Here is a 7,495-nt window from a genome sequence, read left to right on the forward strand (position 1 = left end):
CAACTTGTTATTGATTAGTGTAAATATAATGAACTTTAATCGATTATTTTGCAGTCCTGAAGCAGAATTTATCGAAGGCGTTGTGAAGGAAAATATCAAATAAGTTAAGTGGTTCAACTTCAACTTCATCTTCAAAATTTATGAATCTCAAAAAATTAGTAGCTGGAGTAAATTATTGTTTAGAGAAACCTCTGATGATGGCGGAGACACTCAGAGTTGGGTGGGGCCAATCCACAATTGTCTCACCCTTTTTTTTTTTTTTTTTTAAATTTTTTTTCCAAACTTTCCATATTGTAATAATTCTATTTCTAAGCCCCACGGAAGACTCTGACTCTGATTGTAACTTTCCACGCAGATAGATGTTGATGTTCAATACTTTATCTTATTATTGTATGTGTCATTGTTTTTCGTTGTAATTTATAATTTTAAAAGCATAAATAAAAATTGCGATTGAGACTGCCAAGTGGAGAGAACGCACCAAGTTCGAAACTCCGTAAGGCACAATTGAATATGGAGTTTTATTTATGTCAGAGCATCTCATGCTTAACTAATTAATACTAGTTTATTTTTATTCAATGTTGTGCCTATGTGAAAAACCTACTTATGGGTTTCTGTTATTTACACCTTTCACACACCTTATACCTAAATATAATTATATCCTTAAACAAATAATAAATATACATATAAAATCATTTAATTAAGTATTATGTTAATATAGTAAATTACTAATTTTTATAATATAATATAATAATTAATTAAGTAATTATTCAATTATATAATGTTACAATTAATTAAGTAATTATACTATAAATCTATAATATAATGTTATAATTAATTAAATTTCTAATTATTTAATTAAGTAATGTACTAAATTACTAATGGAATGTTATAAACTTATAATTAATTAAGTAATCATTTAACTATAATATAATGATATATTTAGAACTTGATAATTGAAATAAATAACTAAATATTATATTATTATTAAATCAAATATATTATTTTATTCAAAAATAATTCTTTTAATAACATTAAAACACTTTTAATTGATCCTAATTCTAATTATACATTTAATTTATCACAACTTTAATATTAATACATTATAATATATTAAAGTTTTTCATATGATGTAGTTAATATATAATGAGTATAATTGTATATTTATTTAATTAGGTTATGATAAAAAATGAACTTTTTTTCATTTTATATTTTTTTATATGTAAACTTACAAGAAACCTCCCATTGTTCACAGATATTTAATTTCAGCTCAGGTTCCAAAACAGAGTACTCGTTGCAGGTTCCAAGCCGAGTATCCACTATAAGTTCTTTTTTCCAAATTCTGATTCCGATTCCGATTCCTCCCCATGTAGGAACTGAAACCAGAATCACACAATGTCAGTTCCAAAAAAATGGAACCGGCACCTACCTACACAATGTCGATTCCGGTTCGACCTACTATTCGTGCTCACCCCTAACAGTGTCAACCGCCACTACAAGAAAAAAGCCCTTACCTGTCAAAAGAGAGTTACAATGACTGTCAAGAAATGATCATGACGGTTTTCAAACTGTTAAGAACTTCTTAACATTGTTTTAAAAGCCGGACCGGACCGGCCAGTCTAACCGGTTGGACCAGGAACCGGTCACGTGTCCGGTTCGGGTTAAGCTTAAAACCGTTATAAGTAATGAACCGTATTAAATCGTTAAAAAACCGGATTTTTTCAGCGAACCGCCGGTCCAACCGGACCGACTGATAAACCGGTCCAATTAAAAATGAAACTAAACCTAATACACGCTTCTTCTCATCGCGTTCAGTTGAATCAGTTCATCTCTCTCAGTTTCTCACGCAAATTTCTCAGCTTCTTCTCTTTTCTCTGCAAAAATTTTTCAGCTTCGTCTCTGTTGTCTGTTCTCTACGAAGATTTCTCTCTAAAATCCCACCCAAATCGCATCTGAACCCTCTGAAATCGTTCTCGCTCGCCGGAAATCGAAGACGTCTTCCTCCCTCGCCGGAAATCGACGACGAGTCGACGACAGCTTCGTTCATCGCTGGAAATCGACGGCGACAACTCCATTCATTGACGACAACTCCATTCTTTGATCCAGGTAATAAACACGCCATTTTCGATCCAGCTTCAATAATCAATAATTGATGTTCTTGAAAGTAGCGTTTACTAAATGTTGCTGCAGAATAAGAATTAAGCTTTACTTTGACAACTTAGTTGATGTTCTTGCCTGTATTGAATAGTTCATATGCCTAAACCTTGACATACTGCCACGAAATAACTAAAGTATAAAATTTTGTCTGCTTGGTACAATTACTGATTGGTTGTGCCCTCTGTTATGTGGTTGGATTCATTTTGTTTGCTTCCAATGGATTTGGTTACTGATTCTACCCTCCCTGATTATGTTGCGATGACCTGCTTTTGTTATTTGTGCTATTATGTGAGAATTGTTGGATGGTCTGTGGAGGTTGGCCTTTACACTGGTTAATTAGGAAGGTTTATTATTGTGGAAGAAGTGGTTTTTGCCGTGGTGTGTTAGCTCGAAGGATTTTTGACTGGTTTGTTCATTATCAGTTTTGTTGTTTGACCTTTACCTTTTTGGATTACAAATTTCGCCTGTGGATACTTCACTGCTTTGATTGGCAACTGGTGTTCTGTGTTTTTTATGATTTATGCATTTTATTCTGTCTATACAGTTTTGTATTCAATATTTGCTTGGTAAATCTATTATTTCATTTGGTTAAGCATCAGTATTATATTATTCTTTCATAGAAAATTACACTGGTAGAAGATTCTAGAAAGAATTTGCGCATTCATTAGTATGGTTCATCACTCTTATTATAACTTGCTTTGTCTTGGATTATGCATAGGATTCTAAAGATTTATGTTTTTTGATTTTATTTAAGCAACTTAGTATTTATTTAAATTAAATTACAAGTTTTAACTTATGATTTCTATTTTTTACTTAAATTTGCGTAGATGGTGGTGATGGTTATGATGATGATGATGATGGTGATGGTGATGAATTTTGATGCTAGTGTGTGAAGCTCAATCAACATGGAGACGGATAAAAGAAAAAATACTTGTATCAAGTGTTTTGTTATTAATTAGTATGTATTTTGACATTTAATATGTAAATACAACATCATGTTTGGATTTGGACTTTAAATTGTTGTTAAATACTTAAATTATGTTAGGATTGTTGTTGAATTTGAACTTTGAATCATGTTGGATTGGATAGTAATTAAGTTGTTATTGTCTTATTGAAAAATAGAAATCTAAAAAAAAAAAAAAAAAGGTTTTTTTTAAAAATGTGCTGATGTCATTATGATGTGTGATGACATCACCGATCCAATCGACGGTCTAACCGGTTGAACCGTGACCCGACCATCAGAGCGAGTTGCTTGCCGGTCCGGTTTTTAAAACAATGCTTCTTAATAGATTCTTAATAGTTCAATAACTGTCAAAGATTTAGCAAAATTTTAACCAAATCCTTGACAATTAACTAAATCATTAACAATTATCGAACTGTCAAAGATTTAACCGAATTTTCAAGCATTGTTTTTTTTTTTTTTAGAATTTTAGCCAAATTATTGACAATCTTCGGACTGTCAAGATTTCTTTTATTATTTTTTTTTAATTAGTAAAAGTTTTTAATTATTACGAATTAAATTATAGAATAGTCAAATGAAATTCTTCATAATATTTATCCTTCAAACAATTATCACCATTCAACAATATATAATAAGACATTGAACAATTGATAGAGTACATATTTTACTGTTGCAATGAGTAAACAAATTTGAAGAGTATAAATTTTTCAATATTGCAGAAACAGCAATGAAAAGTAATCAATTCAATAATGAAAATTTTCAGAATAGGTTGCATATTCATCACTGTAGAATGCTGGGTGATAGAACAGAGCTCTGAGAAAAGGGTAGAAAGCAAATTATCACCAAGAAAATTGAATAACTTCTATAGCAGAAGCTAACATAACAATTGCATGGCAAGGAATACCTTTGTAGCATTTCCAAGATCATCAAAGGCTTTCGAAACAGGAGGCCCTCAAACTTGAAAATCATTCGCAGCTTGCCCTTTGCCAAGACTCTCAAAAACAAACCTGAAATTAATATCATACAAATGGCTCAAGTATTGCTTTTTACAATGCAGAAGATGAAGGAAATTGTCATAATGTTCAAGAACAATATAAGCATCAAATTGACAACAAGTTCAAATAGAGGTAATAATAATAGTTGTACAACTAGTGTTCAAGGTGTACCAAAAGTCTGCACTTCCCCATGGCTTAATCACCAGTACAGACACCGAAACATGAACCATAAGTAACTTCTATACAGAAATATATTATAACATTAAATGAATACTAAACATTTATGACATACCTATGGAGCAAATACTTTGTAACAACACCAGAGCCTGGTGCAAGACTTGCTTTCACTCACGGCTTAACCTGATGTATGATAATTTAAAGTACATGTTATAAATCCATATGACCAAAGACTAATTCACCAATCAAAGAAATCTATTTTTCAACTAGATATTTTTGTACCAAATCGTCTCATCTCAAAGGAACCAAAAATAAAATGAAAAAGTGCATCTGTTTAAGAAGAAAAAACTAACCTCCAAACCCAGTTCACAGGCCTTTTTGGTGACAAGACCACGCTGCAGTCAACAAAAGAATTATATTGTGACAAGAGGGACAAATAATCATAAGCATCTATACTATTATTTAGTTGTGTAGCATGTCTATTGATGATTATTCATATTTCACATCTATTGATAGTTTTGTTAAAACTGAAAACATAAGAACTGCTAAACTTTTCATCATTAAAAAAGGACAAAGAGAAAGCACACATTTCAGATTTCACAGCAAAGGTCCCCAAAGATTTATGAATACTTCGTTTTAAAAACGAAATTTATAGAGATGTCAATTATTAGAATAAAGAAGCATAGATACTCCAATCAATAAAAAGTATTCAGTCCACTAAATTTATTGTTTGCAACTCACTTTGAATCCAATTGGATTGTTAAGACATGCATGCCAATCAGCCTTCATGTCTTTCAAAGCCACCCAGTCATGAGGCAATGAAAAAAAGTTACGTTCTTTCTTGCTGAGGCTGTATCATAAAGAAAGACCTTTAAAATCAGACCTGAGAACACTTATCTTAAAAAAAAAAAATTCAGTTAGAACAGTTCATGTAATTACAATCCAAAACCACAAAAATCTAGCACCAGCTCCAGCCTCCTAGAGAAAAAAAAAAGGAATGAACTCACTGTCTGATCACTTCTTCCAGTTAACCTCAGATACTGCTATGTAACATGATCTACAGGGAAGAAACCCATGGTTGCTCCATAATCAGGAGACATGTTTGCAATGGTGGCCCTATCAGCCAAAGATAGTTCACCCATACCTTCCCCTAGAAACATACACAAATTAATTAGCCATACATACAATTATGATGGATATCTAACCGTTGAATTCAGTTACTTCACTATAATTACCATAAAACTCGACAAACTTGCCAACAACACCATGTTTCCTCAAGATTTGAGTAACTGCAGGATACAAAAGCTAAAAGCTTAAAAGTTGTACGGTTGCCTTCTTTGTTTTTTCAACTTAAGCTGAGAAGTTCATTCAGGGAGTGAGAAAATATAAAATCCAGTTCAGCGAGGAAATGTATCTATCAGAAGCCATTATTTTTTTTCCTTGGGTGAAATAGTAATCAGAATAAAGGTCAATCAAGCTGGTTTTCCTTTCATTAGTTTCTCATCAACCAAATATGGAAAATCAGCTTCCATTCTCAAATCAATATGTTTGCGTCACCACTAAAATAATGATATTTTTTTATGTCGGAGTGCCTAAAATGCTGTCAAAACTACCCAACTCATTCCGACTCAGTTGGTTTCCTATCCACCGTGTCTCAAATCAAACTCAGGTCATTGATGAATATCTAAAAAATTTGTAAACAGCTAAATCCATGTCTATTGATTAAATAAGTTGAAAAATTTCTATTCAATTAGGTAGCTTTGTACCGCATTATAAATGATACATATTTCATGGTACCTGATACTTTCAGCTAGTAAGTAGTTGCAATTCAATCCATGAGCATCCATTCATCATTGGACTTAGCATTCGATATTCAGTTATGGCTTCTTGGGAAGCCTCGAGACCTGAGTGCTGAGCAAATATGATTCTTTCAGTCTTACCGACATCAAGAAGCACCTACAATCAACAACAAATAAATATGCAATCACATTAATGCTTTGCGCAGATGACCTCAAATCCCACAGAAACTATTCATTATCTACCAAAGCAGTTACCTTTGAAAGAGGAGTACGAATTAACCCTTGCTTTTTTCTCGGGAGATCCACTGACCGATGCCCAATGCTTTTGATACATTGCTTCACATGCTCTCGAGAAGTATACGACAAAATTTCAAACAATTAAAATTATCTAAACCATCTCATTTGATCAAGTGGGTTTTAAAATGGATGTAGTACTTTACATGACAATTTCGCTTTACTCAGGTCAGTGAACAACCAAGTTAAAAGATCATATTTAGCAAGAACGGGGGTTGATCAGACGGTAAAAACGACGCGGGAAAGGTGGCGGTAAGATCGATCGGTGATGAATGGATGGATTAAGAGAATTTTGGAAGCCAAAATCTAACACTAGAATTTGAGAATTGATTTTTCTTGAGATTGGAGACAGGGAAATGAATCTCTACATTTTTGGTTTGTTTTAGAGAGCTTCTGCGATCCAGTGGAAGAGCGACAAAGAGAGATTTTGGGTGGAAGAGAGGGAAATTCTTCTGGTTTTGGGGAGGAAGAAATTGGGGCGGCAGAATGGGTTTTTGGGCGCTGGAAGTTTGGGAGAAGAAATGGGTTATTTCAATAGTTTACAACCCTGGCTTTGACTTTTATGAAAAATGGGTGGGAGAATTTGCCTTGGTGGAAATTTTGAGGTTTTGATTTTCTTTAATTTTAGATTTTTAATATTTTTAATTTAAATTGTTTTTTAATTATAACGAAAAATTGTTTACTTGTTAATAAAATTGAAAATTCTGTTTTCTCTATTTCTATAGATCAAAACCGAATCGATTTCTCGGATAACCAATAAACCACTTCAGTTTCCGGTTCGGCTCGGTTTCTATATTTTTTTGAACATTCTTACATTTGGATGTTGGGGATATGCCTCGAGAAAACTCATCAAAATTAACAAACTCCGTCAGAATAGGCATGGAGAAAGTGTTAGAGTCACTAAACGAGTCGTCGTCTACTGAACCAGAGTGGTAGAAACGAGAACTTTTTTCTAGTGCCGAAAATAGGTCAAAATAGGGGGTAAGCATAAGTTTTAAGAAAAAAAATTGTGGAAATAGTTAATGAACAATTGGTGGCAAAACATGGGCGGGAAAAGTTTTAGGAATTTTTTTTTTTTTTTTGATTTTATATACTTAATCCTTGACAATTTTTAA

The 7,495-nt window shown here is 32.6% G+C and overlaps 1 long non-coding RNA gene across 4 annotated transcripts; it reads right to left on the minus strand.

Annotated features, from left to right (window-relative positions):
• Positions 1–3,763: 3,763 nt before the first annotated feature.
• Positions 3,764–6,915, minus strand: LOC116115846. 4 transcript variants are annotated; one of them, XR_004125729.1, is made up of 9 exons: positions 6,342–6,915; positions 6,085–6,243; positions 5,523–5,576; positions 5,295–5,437; positions 5,029–5,137; positions 4,641–4,682; positions 4,403–4,470; positions 4,020–4,122; positions 3,764–3,928 (listed from the first exon to the last, which is right to left on the minus strand). It is a non-coding gene; the product is annotated as an uncharacterized LOC116115846 (long non-coding RNA). The 4 variants fall into 4 exon arrangements; XR_004125731.1 differs by having other exon boundaries at positions 5,029–5,184; XR_004125732.1 differs by lacking the exon at positions 5,523–5,576 and having other exon boundaries at positions 5,295–5,431.
• Positions 6,916–7,495: the final 580 nt, after the last annotated feature.

This window comes from Pistacia vera, unplaced genomic scaffold (assembly GCF_008641045.1).
Source record: "Pistacia vera cultivar Batoury unplaced genomic scaffold, PisVer_v2 Contig754, whole genome shotgun sequence".
Classification (NCBI taxonomy): Eukaryota; Viridiplantae; Streptophyta; class Magnoliopsida; order Sapindales; family Anacardiaceae; genus Pistacia; species Pistacia vera.